Here is a 22492-nt window from a genome sequence, read left to right as displayed (position 1 = left end):
CAAAACCACACAATCAGTTCATGGTGGGCTGAGATTCAAACCCTGACAATGGTTCTAAAGCCCATGTTCTCACCAGCAAAAAAAGAAGGGGCAAAAGGACTAAAAAATGAGAAAGATATAAAAATGGATAAGAAGGGAAGAGCAGGATTTTTGGCCTTCTCAGCTTATGTTCCCCGCAGCTCCAGTTGCAGGCTTTCAATCTTTCCCTTCCTTCTCGTCAGCTGTTGGAATCTTCCCTTGTGGTTGCCCAAGAATCCCCAACAATCTGCCTTGTATCTTCTCTTACTGGTTCAGGCTGGAATTTACCTTTGCCTACATCACCTCATCCCTCTTTGTGCCTGCTGGTTCAGAGGACTGTGCACATGTCTGAAAGAGAATTCCCCCGGGAAGAGGCAGGGCATGCATCTTACCACAGGAACACACATTCCTGCTATTTGCACAGCTGTATTTGTTGCTCTTAATGGTAGAGAAGGGAGGCTCAAAAGACACTTGGTTTTAGAAAACTTTTCATGGTCTAGCTAGAAGAAATTAAACTAAGGGCCAGAGGTTTCCCATTGCTTTTTCTAGAGGCCAAGATTCTTTTCTTTTTGAATTCTCTCTTGTCAGTGAGGAAGCATTATAGCAACTACTGTATAAATGTTACCATTTATTTTTGAGATTTGCCTGAGGGAAGTTTCTCCCTAAAGAAATTATTTTTCTCCTTTTCTAAAAAATATTTAAGTTCTCTTTCTAAATGGAGTATTTGTGACTTTTCTTTGACCAGAACTAGGTCATTGTATTCAGTGAGCACATCGCTCACCAGTGCTGAACCATCCTCTTCCTTCTGCCTCCCTCAACAACTCGGGGTCTGTTTTTCAATTTAAAGCAACTGTTCATCTTGCCATGAAGGAAAATATTGTGAGTCAGTACACTTTGGGCCAAGTCCAACCCTCAGATAATGAAGTCAGTAGTACTTATGCAAGAAGTAGTTTGCCCCATGATAGTAATAAATCTGTTATTTGTATGCCATAAACAGAAATGGCTAAATGTACTCCAAGGTCTTGCTTGAAATTAGTTAAATGGATTTCCCTATGTATCTATAACTAATTTAGTGAGTATTCATAGAACTATTTTTACTTAGATCCTAATTACTAGTAAGTAGGCTTTATTTAAGGACTGAAATAGAGAAGAGATATTTATTTGTAGTAAATGTAGGGCCTCATCAGCATTTCCTTGTGTTGCTTGAGCATTTATGCCTTTTAGGGCAGAGGTGGTGATACCTTACCTTAGGTAACTCAAGGGACATGCTGAGTGATTAATAACGAAAATGTTGGATTATTTAGTAAAGGGATGTTAGTGTTGCAATGACTAGAAAATTGTTGGTGTCTCATGAAATGTTACTGCAAAGGTTCTTTCAAGGTAGACGAACTGTTTATGTGCTGTCTCCAAACTAAATGGATCCCAAATCAAATTCTGTGAAGTATAAACCACATTAAAAAACCAAAAGTCCCTTTTCCTTTCCACAGGAATTACAATTTTGATCAAATCAATGCTGAACAATATTACTTTTTCTTTCTAGCTATGGTGTGTCTAGAAATGGTTTGTGACAGAAAGTCTTTTTATAGCTTTGCTTTCAACATACATTTACGTTTTAATGATGCATTCTCCACCAGTAAAAATGTAATTGTAGCACACAGAAAATCAACACATTTTAAGCTTTCCGAGTATATTTAAACTGTCAACAGCGTGCTGTCTGACATACAACATTACTTTCCTTCCGCCTTTAATGGCTAGGTTGTTTTCTAAAGACAGTCTAATGACACAAGACTCCTAAATCCTGTCGGACCATGTGAACTAAGAATGACCTGAGTGGATAGGGATGCTTTGGCCATCTGTCATTGATAGCCATATTGATCTGGAGATGGGGGCTGAGGGCACTGTGTACTGAGGGTATGGCATTTTACTGAGGTGATGATAACCATCACTGATAACTTTGTGATGGGCTTGATTTCTCATTGTGTCTTCCCCAGCCATGGAACCCTTGGGCAGTAAGTAACCTGGTTTTAAAAGTCCACTTCTAGGTCAAAAGGGTATATCAGTCCTCATACATTATTCTCCTAGGTCACCCTTTAGCATGTCTAAGTAAAGTACAAAAAAGAGCTTCTCTTTAAGTTTCAAAGCATCCAGGAAGTTATACCTACCACCTAGATTCATTAATTGTTAACATTTTGCCTTATTACCTTTATCTACTTATCTATCTGAACCATTTCAAATCAAGTTTCCGATAGCACAACAGTTTAACCGTAAATACTTCAACAAACAGTTCCTAAAAATAAGGAAATTTTCCTACCTATTCACTATATCATTATGATACCTAAGAAAATTAACAATAATTCCCAAATATCATCTAATAACCTATCCATATTCAAATTTTCCCCCCAAATGCCTATAGTGTTTTTTTCAAACAAGGATCCATTCACGGTTAATGTATTACATCTGATTGTTATGTCTCTTAAGTCAAAAGAGCTCCTTTTTGATGTTCAAAAAGCAAGGCAAAAGTGAAGGGAGAAATACTGATCTCAGATTCTATTATAGGTAGAAATAGATAATTAAAGTGTTTTATTCACATACACTCTATCCTCTAAAGGCAAAGCAATTTAGATTCTAGCTGATGAAATTTTCACCAAGTTTAAATGTTGCAGTAAGGCCTCTATGAACACTCTTTTAGGAAAGAATGATTTTTCTTTTTGGGACAAGCCTCTTTTTCAATCTGTGCATGGTGACAAGAAGTTAAACTCTTAAAAGATTGCCTTAGGTTTTTAAAAATTTATTTTTGACAAACAAAAATTGTATACATTTAAGATATACAACATGATGTTTTGATATATGTGTACATTATGAAACGATGACCACAATCAAACTAATTAACATCTTTCACCTCCCATAGTTACCTTTTTTTGTGTGTGGTGAGAAGACTTGAGATCTACTCTCTTAGCAAATTTCAACTATACAATACATTATTATTAACTGTAGCCATCATGCTGTACCTTAGGTCTCCAGAATTTATTCAACTTATAAGTAATAGAGGTATTTATATATTCCTAAGTAGTCAAGGAAAATTGAATGGCCACTTTGGTGCAGTGAATACTTTACGAATATGGTGAAAAGTCATAGTTGTGAATGAGAGATCATCTCAAAAGGAGTATTTAGTTCTAAAAGTTGATACACAGTGAGTTTAGTCAGTGCATTTGGTGTTGCATATAGTGGCAGCAGGCTCATTTGGATAATGTAGTAAGCAAGTGATAACAAGTATAGTAGAATTATTAGAACATGTGGTAATAAATGCAAATGTGATGAAATGCATTTTCTATATATGGGAATGACCTTTGTTTTTCACCTGTGGTTTCCCTGTGGTTTCATAAAGATGTTTCTCAGTAGATAACACTCTATGCTATTGTCTCATATATTAAAAAGAGCCCAGTAGAGTGCTGCATGTTTACACAGTGGATACTCTGTAAATGTTAATCGTTGATGATATACAAGCCTCCTTTCACCCTTTGTGATCTCTAGATCACAAAAGAAGGCAGTATGGGTGAAGAATTATATAATGTATAAAGAAAAGTAGCACTAAAGGGACCCAGGAAGATAATATAATTTTTCAATGGTACAGTAATCTGCATTGGAATTCGAAAATGTTTCCACTTATTAATACACTTTATTCAGCATATGTTTGTTATGAATTTTTGACGTGCCAGGCACTGTGTAGAAGTATTACATTAAAAAAAAAACCTTTCATTATGGAAAAATTCAAACATACACGAAAGTAGAGAGAATAGTATAATGGATTCCTATATACCCCTCATTCAGCTTTGCTTAATCATAGCATTTTGCCAATCTTGCTTCATCTATCCTTCCCACTATTTGGGAGGGGTGGTGGAGGAGTATTTTAAAGCAAGTCCCAGATGTCATGACATTTATATATAAATACTTCTTTTTGGGAAAAAAATTCTTTGTGAGCCTATGAGGTTTTATGAGGACTACAAAGTTTGGATTTCTAAAACATTTTGACTTGAGATAGATTAGTAACTTTAAAAGATTCAAACCCTATAGTTAATACTTGATCATGGACCAATATCCATTTAATAAAGATATTTGTTCCATAGCAAAGTTGAATAGTTTGGAAAAGCATTATATGTTATTTGAGGTATAAAATGGTGAAATGTTAATAATAAGCATTTTCATAGAACTCAGATTACAAAATACTCATCAATATGTTGATTTAAATAATGTAGGTTATGGTTTTTATGAGGGCATTTGTGTGTTTATGTCTGTGTATGAAGAGAACAGCATTAAATTTAAAATATATATGTATACACACACACACATATGCAATTGGGAAGCAGTCTATATGTCTTTCAATCACACACTATTCTCTGTAAAGTCTAGGAATAATAGTAATGCAGAATTCCTATACAGTTTATCACTTTATGATGAACTTACGACCCAGAAGAGAAATCAAGTATGGTTTGACTGGAGGCAATCAGGAAAAGGCAAAGAAGCAGAGGCTCAAGCAGGGTTCAACTCAATTAGGTGACTTTCAAGGGTGAAGGTAGAAGAGGAACAGAGGCACCAGGAGGGCCATTTGCTCACCATCTGATATGCTTCCACTGTGTCCTGGGACAGGCCCATGGATGGGTCCAGTGCACATCGTGCTTACGTGCAAAGGGTATTTCTGAGTTTGCATTGCTCCTTGAATTCTAGTCCCTCATTTTATAATAGAATCATATAATAGTATCAAGCAGAAAAGGGCCTGAGAAAATGTCTGGTCCAACTAACTCACTTATTTTAAAAAAGAATGCTGAAGCCCAAGTTTCAGTGACTTGCAAGCCTGCAGAGTTAGGACTATAATCCAGGTTTCTTGTTTGCTAAACTAGTGATTTTTCTATTTCACCATGTAGCTTCTCCATATTGTTTCATATTCAGAGGTAGTTCAGTCTTAAGGCAAATGAGATAACCCTCTTGGGCCTCAAATATGTAAAGATTTTTCTAGAATAGCACTTCAAAGTGAGTAGAATGAACAGTCCCCCTGGCCTAATGTGAGGGGCAGAACACTCCATAATTTCAAGGAAAGATGTAGTTCACTTGCAGGAGTAATGTCTTTACTTTATAAATGTGCATATAATTTCATACATTTTAGAGAGACAGCCTGACTTTACTCTCAGAATGGTTTGTACAACCTACACTTGTGTGCAACACTAACTATTACATGGACCAAGCAATTTATAAGTGAATTTAGCTAATCAGAATGGTGGGACACACAGACACACACACAAAGGGGACAAGCTCTATAATGGAGATTTTCTTTTTTTTTGTGAGGAAGATTAGCCCTGAGCTAACATCCATGCCAATCCTCCTCTTTTTGCTGAGGAAGACTGGCCCTGAGCTAACATCCGTGCCGATTTTCTTCCACTTTATGTGGGATGCCACCACAGCATGGCCTGACAAGTGGTGCGTCGGTGCTTACCTGGGATCCGAACCCGGGCCACCAGCAGCGGAGCGCGTGCACTTAAACACTACGCCATGGGGCTGGCCCCTATAATGGAGATATTAACTACAAGTAATTCTGTTTGCCTGGGAGAGTCAGGGAAGGGATTGCCATGAATGCCTGACGTTTTAGCTGTCTTTTTTTTTTTTTTTTGGTGAAGAAGATTGGCCCTGAGCTAACATCTGTGCCCATCTTCCTCTATTTTGTATATGGGGCGCTGCTACAGCATGGCTTGATGAGCGGTGTGTGGGTCCATGCCTGAGATCTGAACCTGTGAACCCCAGGCCGCCAAAGTGGAGCATGCAAACTTAACCACTATGCCACCAGGCTGGCCCCTTAGCTGAGTCTTGAAAGAATTAATTTGACAGGGATACATGGGGAAGAGTGTTCCAGGGAGAGGAAACAGCATGTCAAAGGCATAGAGACATATTTTGCTCAGAAAAGAGGGAATCCTTTGACCCTAAGAATGTCAGTTGGTTTGGGGCACCCTTGGAGTTAGGGTTGTTCTACATGGAGTTGTGTATGGCTATTACCAAGACTCCTCTTCCTCACCACATCAGCCTGCCTGCATTCTTCCCCACACTCTCACTTGGCTCTCTCAAAGAGCAGATAGGGATCTTGAGCAACTCTTACTAACTTAGCCTCTTGACATCCCTTCCTCTCAATGTCAGCTGGATTCTCTTCAGATCCATCTTCATTGTCTCATGCCTTTGCACTCAATCTACCTCAGTGGTTTTCAAGTATTTTGGGTAAGACATAGAAGTAGTCTAAGTAGAATTTTCTTAACAATTACTAAGAATTCTCAAAAAAAATGTGCTCGATAACATTATTACAGTTTTCAGTGTTCTTACAAGTTACCATATGGTGTAGTGGTTAAGAGCATTGGAATCAGACAGACTTTGGTTTGAAACTTGATTATGTTACTTACTAGATTTATAACCTTGTTTGGGAAACATTTAAAATCTATAAATCTGTTTCTTCAAGTAAAGCATTCAGTTTAGTGACCAGCGTATTGTAAATACTCTCTCTCTCTCAGAAAAGTGGCTTTGCTGGACTATTCTGATGGGGCCCAAGTGAGATACTGAAGAAAGAGAAAAACTGCACAACATGGTATTTATTTGTACTTGGGCTGTTCTGTGAATGTTTTCTGAAGACAGTTTCTTGTGTCTTTTCTGATTTTCTGCTGAAGTGTGAGCAGTTGGAGATTACGGACTGTTTTTTTCTTCTGTTTGTTTTTCTCTCTCTATAGCAGTTAGGACCGGCTATACAAAGGTATGAGCCATATACATATTTTTGATTAGCTGATGTCCTGGACTTCCCAGGGCATCCTGAAGGTGACTCTGACCTTTGCTTTCCCCCTGGAGCCATCCTGGTCCAGATTTAATCCCATGGCAGCAGCTGCCTTAGAATTCAACTATGTGCAGGTCTTGAGGCCTGAGTACGACATTTGGATTTTTGTGTGTGTGCGTGTACATATACATGCGTGTATATATACACATACATAAATGCATATATATACCATATATGTATGTATGTTTGTATATATAAACATACACACTTAGAATTTCCTACCTATGTAGGATGAGTTCAGCATTGGTGTTAGGTTAGTGAGAAAATGCTGAAATGTTTGTCTTTTGCCGAAGCCTTGGAAGCAGGGCTTACCAATTAAAATGACAGTCATTTTTCTGTTAAGTAAAATATTTCAAAAGTTCCACATTTATGTTTCTTACTCTAATATTAAGTATCCCAAATCAAATATTTTCTCAAATTAAATAATCCCCTTTATTTCTACAGGGCTTTGAAATTTACAAATCTCTTTAATATCCATTATCTGGCATAGGCACTAAGTACATGCTGATGACGAATGAGTTCCATTGACTCCCGAAAACAGACCTATAAGGTAGACAGAACCAGTATTAATATTGAATATCATTATTCCCATTTCACACATGAGAAAAGCAAGAGCTATTGAGTTAAACCATCTTTCTCAGAGTCATACAACTAATAAATGGCATAGCCAGGACTCAGCTTAGGTCTTCTAATTTCCAAATCAGTGCACTTTCTACTACTATCACTGATTACAGGAAAGACATTTTAAAAAACTCCAGTACTTAGGGAGAGAGCTTATTACTGCAATTAATTCTTCTGTTTTCATATCAGATAATTAGTGCTTCTAATTATGGCTTATTTGTATATCTCCTCTGTACGATAATCTTTAGACTAAATTTAGTCTTAACTGTGAAGTGCTTCATGCTCCAAGAAATATTATAAGAGTGGAACACAGCTATTGATCAAATCCAATGCCTACAAAGCAACACATTCAATATGTATTAAATCTATTATCCAGATAGATTAGTATACATGCTATCTTCTTAACTAACATCTGTCTCTCATACTTCACTGAAATTACCAGTGAAACTATGACTAATAAAATTGGTTTGGAACTGAAATTCAATAAAAGCAAAGTTAATTATGTGTTTGTAAGAGAATAAGCATACAGTTAGATCAATATGCAAATTGTGACCTTCAATGGTCTTTTCTGTCTTCTTTTAAGCCCTTAGTCTTGCAAAGACTAATTTACTACCTAGAACTTCATTTTATGAAGCCACTAGGACTTAGATTACTAGATTTTTAATTGTTTACATATCAATGATAAGTATTTATACCCGTCTCAATCTCTATATCTTTTGGGGGAGCCCTGTTCTAACAGCAGAAACAGTGGCTGAGGCAAATAAATATGTTCAACTTCATGTTAACAAAAGAACAGACCAATTTAGAAAATTAAGTTCACGTCAACATTTTTTAGGCACCATTGTTTGACACCATGGTTGACACTGTGGGAAATACAAAGTTCAGTAAGACATTTTCTGGCCCTTGAAGCGTTTACAATCTAGTGGAAGAGAGTCGGGTTCACAAATAACTAAAATACAACTTAGTATTTGTTTTTAAATAGAGACACTTGTTACAGGCTGCCTGCACCTCTCCCTCCCCACAAATTCGTATGCTGAAGTCCCTAGTACATCAGAATGTGCCTGTATTTGGAGAGAGGGTCTTTAAAGAGGTAAATAAGTTAAAATGAGGTCATTAGGGTGGACCCTAATCCAATATGACTGGTGTCCTTACAGAAAGAGAGAGTTTGGACATAGACACACACAGAGGGAAGTCTCTGTGAACAGACACAGGGAGACGCCTGTAATGAGTTCCTACTATTTGCCAGGCATTATTCTAGTTACATCAATGTGTAAAACAGACAACAATCTTTGCCTTATGGAGCTTATATTCTACAGAGATGTCCATGAGAGATGGACAATAAACAGTAAACATAATAAATAAATTATGTAGTATATTAGAAGGTGATGAACACTACAGAAAAAACTAAAAGCAGAGTAGTTTAAGGAGGATAAGGAATGCACCTGGCGGGTTGCAATTTTAAACTAGGATAGTCAAGGTAGTCCTCGATGAGTAGATAAAATTTTAACAAAGATAGGCAAAAGAAGTGAATGGTAAATCACACATATTCAAAAGAATTAGAAATGCTCGATAAACATAGGGAAAATGTTTAGCTGCAACAAAGCATCATTTATAATCTGGTGAACTGATAAAAAAGTGTTAAAAATAATACCAGGGCCGGCCCCGTGGCTTGGCGGTTAAGTGCGTGAGCTCCACTACTGGCAGCCTGGGTTCGGATCCCAGGCGCGCACCAATGCACTGCTTCTCTGGCCATGCTGAAGCCACGTCCCACATACAGCAACTAGAAGGATGTGCAACTATGGCATGCAGCTATCTACTGGGGCTTTGGGGAAAAAAAAAAGGAGGAGGATTGGTAATAGATGTCAGCTCAGAGCCGGTCTTCCTCACCAAAAAGAGGAGGATTAGCACGGATGTTAGCTCAGGGCTGATCTTCCTCACACACACACAAAAGATAATAATAGTAATGCCAAATATTGGCCATGGTGCAGGATAAAGAATTAATGGGAATATAAATTGGTATAACCACAAAAAAAAAGAGGAGAGAAATTAAAAGAGAAAACATATGAAGAAAAAGGTCCCTATATTAGATCATAATCAAAGCTGAACTTCAGATGGTTTAAAGATCTAAATATGAAGGGCAAAAATAAAAATGAAAAACATAAAAATTATAATATAAGAAAATACTAATAAATACCATATGAACTAATGATAAAGATTTCTTAAATAAGATTCAAAGAGCACAAATCATACATTTAAGAGAAAATGGTGGATTAGACTCTGTTCAACAAAGAATACCACAGACAACAATAATTGACTGGGAGAAGATAATTGTAACATCTAAAACCAATAATGGATTAATATTTAGGATTTATGGAGAATATTTACACATCAAGAAGAAAAACTTATAAATGGGCAAAGAATAATAAGCAATTCCCTGAAAAGAGAGTCGGAATGGCTGACAAATAAATGAAGAGATGCTTAAACTCACTAGTAACCAGAGAAATGCAAATTCCAGTAATAAGATACCAATTTATACAATTAGATTTACAAAAATTTCAAAGGAGGCAAGTACCAAGTGCTGGCAAAGCTATTAGAAGAAGTAGAGGCCTCATGCACTGCTGATAGGTGTTACCCAAAAACAATCTGGCAGTATCTATTTGCCCTATGGCCCAGTAATTCCATGTCAGACTACATGTTGCAGATGAATTCTTGCTCACAAAGTTCCACGAAGGGACAAATACATGGTTGTTTATTGCAGTGTACTTTAGATGGCAGAAAATGGAGGCTGAGTATCACTAGCAGAGAAATGGAGGTGTAAAATGTGGTGGATGCATAAAATAAAATACTATCCATCAGTTAGAACTAGATGTTCTACAATCACTATGACAAACTAGATGTACATATAGCAACATGGATAGATCCCAAAGGCGTTGTCCTGAGTGAAAAAAGTAAGAAATATCTACAGTACAGTATTATTTATGTAAATTAAAAGCACATTAACAAATAGAGACATAAACAAAAGTAATATAATGGAAAACAGAGAGATTTATTCTATCCAGTCATGCACTGCATAACAACATTTTGGTTAATGACGGACTGCATATACAATGGTGGTTCCATAAGATTAGTACCATATAGCCTAGGTGTGTAGTAGGCTATACCATCTAGGTTGTTGTAAGTACACTCTATGATGTTCACACAAGGACAAAAGATGCATTTCTCAGAACGTATTCCCATGGTTAAGCAACACATTATTGTACTTGGTAAAGCTTCACTGAGGAGATGGCGTTTGATCAGATCTTGTGTAGGATTTTCATCAAGGAAGTGGGAAGGCAACAAGAGCAAAGGCACAGAGGACACAGTGCAAGCATAATTGGGGATCAGTGAGCAGTACCCTCCATCATACTATCCAATCATATGGCGAAACAACATCTGGCCCTGCACCTTCATATTGTGACAATGAGTTAGTTGGCACAATGGATGGTAGATGTATTCCTGAGAGTCATTCTTATGTTGAGAATAGCTGGTAATAACTTACTTAAACGTGGAAGTGACTGCAAACCACATAAATATCTCACTAAGCCCAAACTAAAGGTATCACCACCTTAGCGTCCCCTTGGATCTCAAAATGTTTGTGGCCACTCTCAGACAACTCCATATGATAGGAAATGTGATAGGGAGATCAGAGTGGAAAAAGACAGTGGTCTTACCTTATTGAGGATAAGTATCTTTGCAAATTTTACAAAAACATGTGACCAAACACATTGCTAGAAGCTTAAGCTTCCTTCAGTTTATGGTAAATTAACTTGTTCATGACCCTGCTGCTAACCTCCTTTCTATAAATTCACGAAGTGCATTTTCCAGAAGTGCTCCTTAAACACCTGCTAATAGATTAGAGGAGATTTCCCAAATGTTTCTGAAGATCTTAGAGCACACTTGTAAACAAATCATCTGAGCTTGTAGGTGATATGCAGGAATAAAGCAGGTGGTGAACTCTTAGCTCTTTGTTTGCACTCAAGCTACTGCAAGGTTCAAATGAAACCAGGGTAGAAAACTATTTATATATGTATATTCTTATTAATAGTGTACTGCTTAAGAGAAAAAGGGGGCTGTTTCTGCTATTTCTTTTGCATTTTGTTTGTTCTTAGGCAGTCTGAAAAGTTGAAATAGCTTGTTTAATTCCCAGATAGTTTGAGATTCTTTTTCTTGGCTCCCTTCCTTAGTTTAGGTTTCTGCATCATTTTCTTTTTAAACAAAGGAAAACTTACATTTTTAGGTTAAGATTCTAAGGTCATTTTTCTTTCAATGCCAATTATGTGATATGGAATAAAGAACTTCTGTCTTTAAGGCCGTTAACTAACTGAGACCCTTTGTGTGATGGAGAAATGTTGCATTTTGAAAGAAACAAATTATTTTGTGAACTTCCTGCTCACTGACCAAGACAGACTTCCCACTAGTGTCCATTTAGGCCCCTTTGGCTTGTAAGGTCCTTCTATACCCTTCTGTGTGTAGCCATCAAATGCCTTATGCTGAGTGATCTGGGACAGTTACATTGAAAAGAAATTCATTAATTCCATGAACATTTAGTGAGCCCCTATTTGAGGTAGGTGCTGTAGTTAGTTTCTGAAAATATGAATATGAAGAAGACACAGTCCCTGCCATCAAGAAACCCAGAATCTAATAAACATATAAACTCAGAATAGTAAGATAAATCCTGTTGAGGAGAAAAACACAGAGCATGTAATAACTTTCCTTGCCTGGTGGTGACAGGGAAGGCTTCACTGTGGTGGTATCATCGAAGCCGGGTCTGGAAGGGTCCGGGAGTCTGCAAAAAACAGTAGGTAAGACATTCTAGGTAGAAGGAATAACGTGTGCTAAGCCCCCTCTTTCTGGAAAAGTGCCCCAGAAAGTGAGAAATATGGGATGACAGGCGTATGTGGTGTGTTTGAGAGAATAGCTGGAGATACAACCAGGAAGTTAGATTGAGGCCTGTTATAACTAAGAATATTTGATTTTATTCTGTATGAAATAATGCAATGTGAAAGGCAGAGAAAATATAAACTTGAGGACTATTTTTAAAGATTTGTTTGCAGATCATCCATTAAGTTCTGATCCACAGAACTAAAATTTGGTCACTTAATGTAACCTTTGCATGATGCTTTTGGATTAAAATAAATCATTTCACTGCATATTTTCAGATTATCTGCAGTTATTACAGTGTGAAACATATTGACTATAGGCTTTACAAACCATTGATACAAAATACAACAAATAATTACAAGTATGGATTGTTACAGTAACACGGAGCAAGCTGAGGTGTTTTGAAAAAGTAGTAAGATTTTTTTTTAAGGCAAAAACCTCACCCCATGACTTAACTGAAGTTCTATATTAGAGGGAGTGCCATTTATTGATGGAAACAGTGAAATTACACTTTAGCTTAGACAAAGTAAAGGGTGTATTTTCTTTTAACCGTAGACAAATACTTATAAGGAGGTACAAATTACCAGTCTGAGAATTTTTTAAACTTGCCCTCTTTTCTCCAAGGCCACATAGTGAATATACAACTTAGAGAATAATATGAATAAAAGATACTAAAGTAGTTCTTACTAAGTACTGTAAATGGTTATTAATTATAAGTAAGTGGAAAATAGACCAGAAGCCTTTCTGTATTCATGAAAACTCTGAAGGTTGTGAAACAAAAATGTCGCTGCTTTTTACTTATTAAAAGACGGTAAATAAACATTTACATTGAATCTCACATTATTCTAAGCCTATTAAAATAAACTTGCAAGAATTATAGTTGTCACTCTTTATCACCAGTCTTATTAGACATAAAAGTATTCATCTAAATAGTATTCACTGAGTGCTTATTCTGAGCCTACTTGGTGCTATGGAGGGTTCCTCAAAGTACACTCAAATGAAAAATTAATAGTGCAAGACACTAGAAAACAAGTCACAAGATGATCCATGATTATGTGCCAAAGGTGAGAGCAGACATAGGTGCTGGGTTCCGTAAGAAGATTCATGAAGATGAGTGTTAATATTGTTTTATATAAATTACATATTTTACATATATGATATCATAAGGTATATGTCATTTTGTAATTTGTTTTTTGACTCAGCAGTATGGTCTTAGAGATCTTTCCATGTTAGTGCATAAAAAAAATATGTCATTCTAAAGTTGCATAGTACTTCCTGGTATGTATATACCAGAGTCTGTTTAGCCATCCTCCTATGGTGGTTGGCATTTAGATCATTTCTAATATGTAAATGAACTTGAAAAGGTCTGGAGCATCCAGAGGGTTGATAAATTTTAGCTTTACCTGTTATGTTTAATTTTTCTAGCAAGGAGAATATGTTAATGTATAATTAAAAGTTAAACATTTTAATAACACTTATTTTGGGGCAACCATTTAACATTTGTCCCCACTCCTATCATCCCCATGGCATGCTGGTCTACCTGGGCTACCTCTGATATGTATAGCTGTTCACCCAGCTTGGACAGGTGTCTTAGCTTTCCACTGGGCACTGGTATCTGCTGGGGTTGGAACTGTCCCTAAATCCCAGTCCCTTTGGCTGAAGCTTTGTTTCCCTTGCCTCTTTGCTGTCAGCCTCTGTTGCCTCCAGCAAACAGAAGGTAATGTATATTTTAATTTTCACTGTAGCTGGTTTTCTGAAAAGCAAGTCTTGATTTAATCCTGTCATGTGGTTATTTAGATTGAGCTTTCTATTTCATCTCCTTTTGCAAAAAACTAAAAGGTAGTTCTTATTTTATAAATTTTAGTTTTCAACATAAATTTCATCTTTGATGGCTTTCATTTAGAAAAATTCGGCTTTTAAAGACTATTTAGTATAAGTCTATATTTAATAGCATACTAAGGAAAGAACGCTACTAACACTATAAACTCAACAATAGAGTTGCAATTAAATCTTTTGGGCTGGTTTCTTTTCACACCGTATTTTCAAAGTCATCTATTTTTCTGTGACGTAAAGATGTAAAGAAACTAAAAGTAGTCATTTCAAACAAATTAAGCACATATAAATGTTTCTGGGCTTGTCAGATTTTTCAGGAAAAAAACTGTATATCTATTGTAATCCTTGTTAAAAAGAAACAACAGCCAATTCCTTTCATCTCAACCTCACTTTAGTAAATTGAAATTAGCTAATAAAATTTGGAATATTTTTTCCAAGTGCAAGATAAAACGATTGGTCTCTATAAATGGGATTTTAGAACAATGCCATTTAAAAATTACCTTCAGAGTATTTCTAAAAACTCAATTCTATTTAACAGAATAAATATTTGTATATTCAGGCAGAAGTTTAGTGGAAAAATTTTTAAATTAAATACTTAAGAGAATAATCTCATCTGCTCTTTGCTGTTTTAAGAGTTGCTTTGGAAATGCCCAGGTCACCACACAGTGATGGACTATCATACACGTTGCTAAAGGTCAAGCCGTAGTAATCCTGACAGTTTACTCCAGACCTTTGCTTCCAAACATGATCTTTAAAAACTGTGTTTGGTGTCTTTTTTCCGTAATAAGAACAGATTGTGAAAGACTTTTGAGACTTGAAAAATATCCTTTCCAGTTTATGGTTGTGGGAGCTTGCTGGGAATGTTTGTAACTTGCACATTTCTTAGTAGGATGAATTTCAGCCTTGCCTTCTCATTGCTGTGTTTATAGATGAAATAAAGAGGCAGGTAGAAAGGAGGGTACATGCAATAACTAACCTAAATGAGAAATAACATGGTCACTGAAATCTAAAAGGCAGGGAGGGTTCGATCTTTGGGCTCACCTATAATTTGTGCACCATAAATGTAGAAGAAAGTCAGCAGGGACTTTTTAATGACAGTGCTGTCTATAACAGTATCATCAAGCAAGACATTGGCATAAATCATTGGCACTTTGCAAAGTGTCACTTCTGTCAACCTTCTAGTGATGTGATCTTTAGTCTTTCAAATCCATAGACTGGCATTTGGATCAGCTAAGCATCTTACATCCTGTCTTGCATATTAAAGCTGTTTTAGCCAATACTGAAATGCTGAAGTAATGCTTGTTCTAAATATTTGTAAGCAACTGACATAATAACTAAGCTTTGCTCTCAGTATAGCTTACAAAGTTTCCTGTTTGCAAATGCAAATGAGGCTGTTATTCATTTTAGGAAGTTTCTCAGGAAAAAAAGATAATGAAGAAGTGGTGATTTTTATATCACTTTAAAGGACTTTTATTAGTAAAGCTTTTATTTTAAGTTCAAACGTGACTTTACTATTGGTATTAGTTTAATTTACAAAATAAACTGCTCGTTAAAGTGATTAATATGCAGTTGGATGAATTTTATAAAAACAATAATAATAACATTGATAAACATAATAAATTACTCTTGCCTGCATGAAATAAAATTAATCCACATCTGTACATAATAAGATGGAAAATCTGTATGCTTTACTCTAATTTAATTTGAATAACTGCTTCTACTCAGCAGGACTGCTATTTGCATCTATGGAGCTCAAGTGCTGTAGAACTTGCATTGGTGTTTAGTGATTCTGAAGTTAAACTGAAAAATATCTTGAGATGCATAAAGCTTATTCATACCTCATTATTAAGTTTTCATCACTGACTACAGTGTTTCGAGAAGACTAAAGTTGGGTTAGTAGAGCTCCAGTCATACTAGATCTAGTTATGGTAGATCAGCATTATGGTTTGGGGTTGCAACACTGCTGTTAATTTCATTTTAAATTCTTTCAGACACAGTACTTATCACCTCAGGAAGATACCTTTGAAAATGTAAAACATACTCCCTGTCTTCTCGGAGGTTATGTTCTTTCCACCACCACCATTATTCCCCATTCTCTGGTGTAGCACCCCGGAATCTAATGGCTTTTCTAACCGGCATTGTGAATTTACAGTGTCCCAGTATCTTTGGAACAATCAAATTCCCCTTTGTCCAGCTTCCCAGGATCCCAAGCAGAGCAGGGAAGGATCCTGTATGAAACTTTCGGAGTGGCTGCAGACAAGAGCAGTAGTCCAGGACCTGCTGTTTCAACCCAAACTAAAGGAGCTTCCAAACTTTTCCTAGCTTCTCAGAGTATCGCTAAGACAGCCAGAATGCAGTTGACCCAGTAACACAAGACACAGAATGAGAGGCTGTGGCAGTCCCTGACATCCACTCAATTTCTAGGCGACTTTTGGTAATAGAAATACTCTTTAAGATGCTACAAGACTCTAGAAAGACAAGACATATTCTCAAAAGTTGCTAAATGTTTCTTTTGTTCTACCTGCTTATTTGTGGCATCTTTCCATTTGAGTCTTGGCTGCCTGCCTCCAAAGTGACTGAACATTAGCAGAAACTACAAAATATTGGCTCCTCTGTGATTTTTGTTTGTTTTCTTGGAACGTGTGGATTTATTTCTTTGTTAGAGAAAATCCTGGCTTTGCTCTAAAACAATCAAACCACTCTTTTCCAAAGCTGTTTGGCAGAACAGTTTTATTGGACCAGGCTCTATGCTCTTAGTTTTAGTTTCAACTCTTTCAGTGACTTTGTGCATAGTTAAAATGGAGGAAAGGGGAAGCAACAGAAAATAGGCTGTAAATAAAACAGATCTTTAGTGCTTCCCCCAGCTCTGTGACTGACGGTCTTTGAGATCTTATACAAACAGCTCTCTCTATTTCAACCTTCCAGTTATAAAATAGGAATGATGGTTTATGTTTACCAGGGAAGGTGCTTATAAAAAAGGTTTTAAAAATTCCAAGTAAAAAAACTTCAGGAATCTGCTGGTTTTGCCCATACCTAATTGTGCATCATAGTTTTAAAGAGGTAGCTTATTGTGTAGACCCGATTTCCCCAGATTCATCCCCAGCCTTTCCCTGCTTGGCCTGTATTACAGGAGGGCAGACTTCTGCAGGCTTCATTTCCCTGGCTTCTGAATTGCAGTGGGGGACTAAATGGCAAGAGAAAGGAAGAAGCCATCATGTTTCTCTCTTTCGCTCTGCCTCAGGCAGCAACTCTCTTCAGCTGTGGTTCTAGCTTCTAAGAGGTGACACCCCTCCCCAGGCTCCAGTAACTGCCTCCTCTCTTGGCCTTCTGGGGTAGGTGGTGGTGGTGCAGTGGTTTCCTGCTTTTGCTTATCTCTGGCTGCCTCACCATCTCCAGTTTGCGTTTTAGCTCTTCTATCACTTGTGTTAGCAATTTCTTCCATTTCAAGTACTCTTAGTGGCTTGTTTACCTGATTAAACTAATTCACACATCTGCGATATTAAGCATGATAATTTTACTGTATTCTTCCCGAAGAGAAGATAAGGAAGGAGACAAGATGCAAGAAGGGAAGGAAGGAAGGAAAGAAAGTAAGAAGAAAGGAAAGGGCTTCAGGATATTTCTGCTTCTTCTTAACACTTTCCCCTTGCCCCCTTGCTCTGTCTCCACCATAGTGTGGCCTGTTTGTGAGTAGTGTCGTCTCAGGACTGGGACCAGGACTGAGATGTAAGTTGGCTGAAGGTGAGGGTGGAATGAGGAGGAGCTCAAGAATCACTTACAGAAGGATTCCAGGTGAACCCAGGTTACTCCGGAACTAGGAACCCTCTGACTTCCAATAAGATTCAGGATCTTCCCTGATGTTTCCATCCTCTTATTTCTTTTCCATCCCACTGCCCATTCACCCCTCCAAACTCCTCACTACCCCACTATATTTTTTAAATAAAGTTTTAATTTGAGAATAGTTTAGATTTGTAGAAAAATGGCAAAGATAGTACAGAGTTCCCTTATACTCCACACCCAGCTTCCATTATTATTAGCATCTTACATTAGTATGGTACATTTGCCACAATTAATAAATAGATATTGGTGGATTATTATTAACTAAAGTCCATACTTTATTCAGATTTACTTTGTTTTCCATTATATCCTTTTGCTGTTCCAGGATCCCATCCAAGATACCATATTACACTCAGTCGTGTCTCCTCCTTAGACTCCTCTTGGCTGTGACTGTTTTTCAGACTTTCCTTGTTTTTCTTTGTTTTTGCTGATCTTGATGGTTTTGAGGAGGACCGGTGAAGTTTTTTGTAGAATGTCCCTCAATTGGGATTTGTCTGATGTTTTTCTCATGATTAGATTGAGGGTATGTGTTTTGGGAGGAAGATCACAGAGGAAAAGTGCCATTCTCATCACGTTATATCCAGGGTATATACTATCAACGTGACTTGTCACTGTTGATGATAGCCTTTATTACCTGGCTGAGGTAGTGTTCATCGGGTTTCTCCACTGTAAAGTTACTTTCTTTTTTCCCCCTTTCCATGCTGTATTCCCTGGAAGTAAGTCACTATGCATAGCCCACACTTAACGAGTGGGGAGTTATCCTTCTTGGAGGGTGGAGTATTTGCATAAATTATTGAGAATTCTTCTAATCAGGAGACCTGTCTATTCTCATTTGTTTGTTTAATCATTTGTTTGTTAGTATGGACTCATGGATATTTATTTTATTTTTTGAGTTACAATGCAATACTACTGTATTTATTTTGTTGCTCAAATTGTTCCAGCTTTGGCTATTGGGGACTCTTGCAATTGGCTCCTGTGGCCCTTTGACATACCCAATCATTGTGGGTTTTTTTGAGCACTTCCTTACTGTCTGGCACTATGAGGTGCTCCAGGCTCATCTTGTCGATTTCCTGACCCAGTCCTATAATCAGCCATTTCTCCAATGAGTCCTGGTTCCTTGTATTGGAGAATAGTATTAGAAACCAAGATCTGGGATCTAGGTGTGCTCGTTGCAACCTGGGTGTCCCCTCTCCCCTTTAATTCCATCTGTTAGCATAGTTAACCAATAATTCTTCAACACAAGGATCCAAGTTCCTTTTGCATTCTTTACTCCTGAAGATAATTTGCATGGCAATAAAGCTCAGGATGAAAAAGTAGAAAAAATAGGTGTTCAGGTCTAGGTTGGGTCACTCTTGGAAATATCATAGATTAGGAGATTAGACCAATTGATCTTAAAAATCACATCTAGTGTCAAGGTTCTATGATTCTTATTCTAATGGTTTGATATAGGATGACATTCCATTTATTTTCCAGGTGGCCTGAGAAAAGTGTGATGGGAATGTGCATGGGGATGGGGAGTATACTAGTCTGGCTGGAGTAGAGAGTTTTTATAAGCAAGTGCTGAGAGGTATGGTTGGAAAAGAAGATTGGGACTGTGTATGGGGGGCCTGGCCTTGAATACCAGGCTACATTCAATAAACTGTGGTGACCATTTTTTTAAGAAACCAGGTTTATATGTCCAATGTTTTGTAATATATATAAGAGAAAGATTATTCAGTGTGAGGTTGGCCATGCAGGGGCAGGGAAATATTAATGATTTGCCATGCACATTGTTGACTCCACTAGGGGTCATGGCTGGGGAGAACAATTCCCTTTCTGTTCCTTAGTCACTATATATTAATCATTCTCTTCATTATCTAGTGGACATAGATATTTGAGTAAATTATAGGAGCATTTTAAATGTACCGTATGAAATTAAGTCTGAAATGGACTGTACGGACTCATTTTCCTTCATAACTTTCTGTTCCTATTAGATTTCAAGCAATGCTAGGAAGCCCTAGAGGAAGTAGGAAAATGGCATATGTAACCCAATTGTCTCACTAGATGATTGTATGTGTACCTATAATCTCATTGTCTGAGGCTAGAAGATTATAGGAGAGTGAGAACAATTTTGAAGCCTTGGGCAGGAAATATTAATAGGTCTTAGTCTTCAAACTGGTATAATAAATATTGTCTTGCTTACTTTTCCTTCTGAGTTTGCGTTACTTATTAATTCTGCCATCCCCTTGTGCCCTGAACTTTGACATTTTCATATATATTTTTTTATTTTCATATGTATATATATTTTCCCCCTTATGATTCATACTTCTGTATCTGAGTTTGAGTTAGGTGGTTAACCTATTTAATAGGGTAATCACTCTTTGAAAGGATCGTAATTCATACAAAAGGCAGTTTACTTTGCCCCAAACCTCCACTGAATTGTTAATCTTAAAGAGGTAACTCTAATCCTCACTTTTTAAATTCATTAATATTTTATGACCTGATCTCCTCTTCCTTTTCGTAGCTCTGTAGTTAACTATTTTCATCTAACCCTTAATCTGAATATTTGTATTGATCATCTGCCAGTGGTAGTTGTTCAGATAACAGGGAGTCATTATTTTCACTATGAAGACCAGGTCTTAGGTTTTTGATCCACTCTGTAATTCTTGCTTATTGAGATGTGGATACTTAGATGTTTTCTTCAATGCCATTTAGAGGACAAAAACGTTTTAGTAAGGGTAGGACTCCCAAAGGTAAATCACCCATTATTTACCCTGTTTGTTGACATAGATGCATATTTTATGCAGTTTTTATTTAATAGTTATAACTACCCCCTTTTTTATAGGTAGGGAATAGGTGCCATTTAACAGATCAGTTAGTGGGAGAATAGAGAACAGACAGACCGATTCTAAAATTTGCCAGCAATGACTGGACTTCCCTTCAGATGGTGGTTTCCCTTTGTCATTTTTATTATTGTTTCTACTAGCTCAACAAACTGTTGGGAAGATAGCATTTTAAATGGGTGTATGATATGGCTGGAGAGAACTGCGTTTTCATCACTTCCCACCTTCCTAAGCATCACAATGTAAGTCTTTGCCAAATGCTAGTGGAAAGGAAGGAGCCATGCGGACATTCTCCGGCTGGCCTTGGACAATGCTGACAGCACACATCAGCCACTCAGCACTTTTCCAAGTAGCAGCTAATGCCCGGCTACTCAACTTTAACCTGGGAAAAGAGGGTCAACTCAGGAAAGAAAGCATGTCAAAGATTGTGCTGGTGGTCTGCTGAGGATGGTCGTCTTCTGAGATTTCCTTCAGCTCACTGTCAGCACCCTCTTTGGGGGTAGTAAAGTAAGTGCTTATCTGGCAAGGAATGAACTAGATTCATCACTGCAAGCTAAGGGAAAGAAAATAGTTTTTATCTCAGGGTATTGGAAGAAATCATAATAATTAACATTTTTGAGCATTTACTAAGTGTTAGACACTACGCTTAATGTCTTACATAGATTGTCTCATTTAATCCCTAAATAATCAGAGCTACACCTCATTTTTCTCCTAAGATTAGCTTCTTCCTTTAGTAGACATTTTGATTAAAACACCACTTATTTAAAATTACATCCTGTCTCTGACCTATGCTTTACAATAATTGTACTACATTATAAAATATTTTGTCTCTGACCTGAGTTCATTTAATCTCAAATATGCGTTGTTTTTCTGCACAGCTCCTCTCATCCCATTGTTTATTACCATGAATTATGAAGATAGAAAATGCCTATCCCAGTCTCTGCCACTTGCACACTCAGAACTGTGTATGTGTGGTTGATAGGGCTTTAGAGCTACAAATACAAGAGAGTCCAGCTCACATCCACAGCCTCATCATTAGTCCAGACATCCCAACTTAGAGTGGTAGGCTGAATAATTATCCCCACGTATGTCTGTGCCCTAACCCCTGTGACTGTTACCTTATATGACAAAAGGGACTTTGTAGATGTGATTAAATTAAGGATTTTGAGATGAGATCATCCTGGATTATCAGTGTGGGCCCGATGTAATCACAACGGTACTTAGGAGAGTTGCCGGGGGGGGGGGGGGGGAGGGGAGTGCAGGGGGTTGGGGAAAAGGCCATGTGATGATGACAGAAGCAGAGGTTGGAGTGATGAGCTTTGAAGATGGAGGAAGGGGTCACAAGCCAAGGAATACAGGTGGCCACTAGAAGCTGAAAATCAAGGCAACAGATTCCCCCTCAGAGTCTCCAGAAGGAACCAGCTCTGCTGACACCTTGACTTTAGCCCAGTGAAACTGGGCTAAGATTTATGACCTCCAGACCTATAAGAGAATAAATTTGTGTTGTTTTAACCCACGGAATTTGTGGTAATTTGTTACAGCTGTAGGAAACTAATATAGCTAGATAGTGTAGAATTTAAGTCTTGTG

The sequence above is a fragment of the Ceratotherium simum genome, chromosome 1, assembly GCF_057802395.1.
Source record: "Ceratotherium simum simum isolate JZ-2026a chromosome 1, ASM5780239v1, whole genome shotgun sequence".
Taxonomy (NCBI): domain Eukaryota; kingdom Metazoa; phylum Chordata; class Mammalia; order Perissodactyla; family Rhinocerotidae; genus Ceratotherium; species Ceratotherium simum.
The sequence above is the reverse complement of the archived record's forward strand: the minus strand, read 5'-3'. Positions refer to the sequence as shown.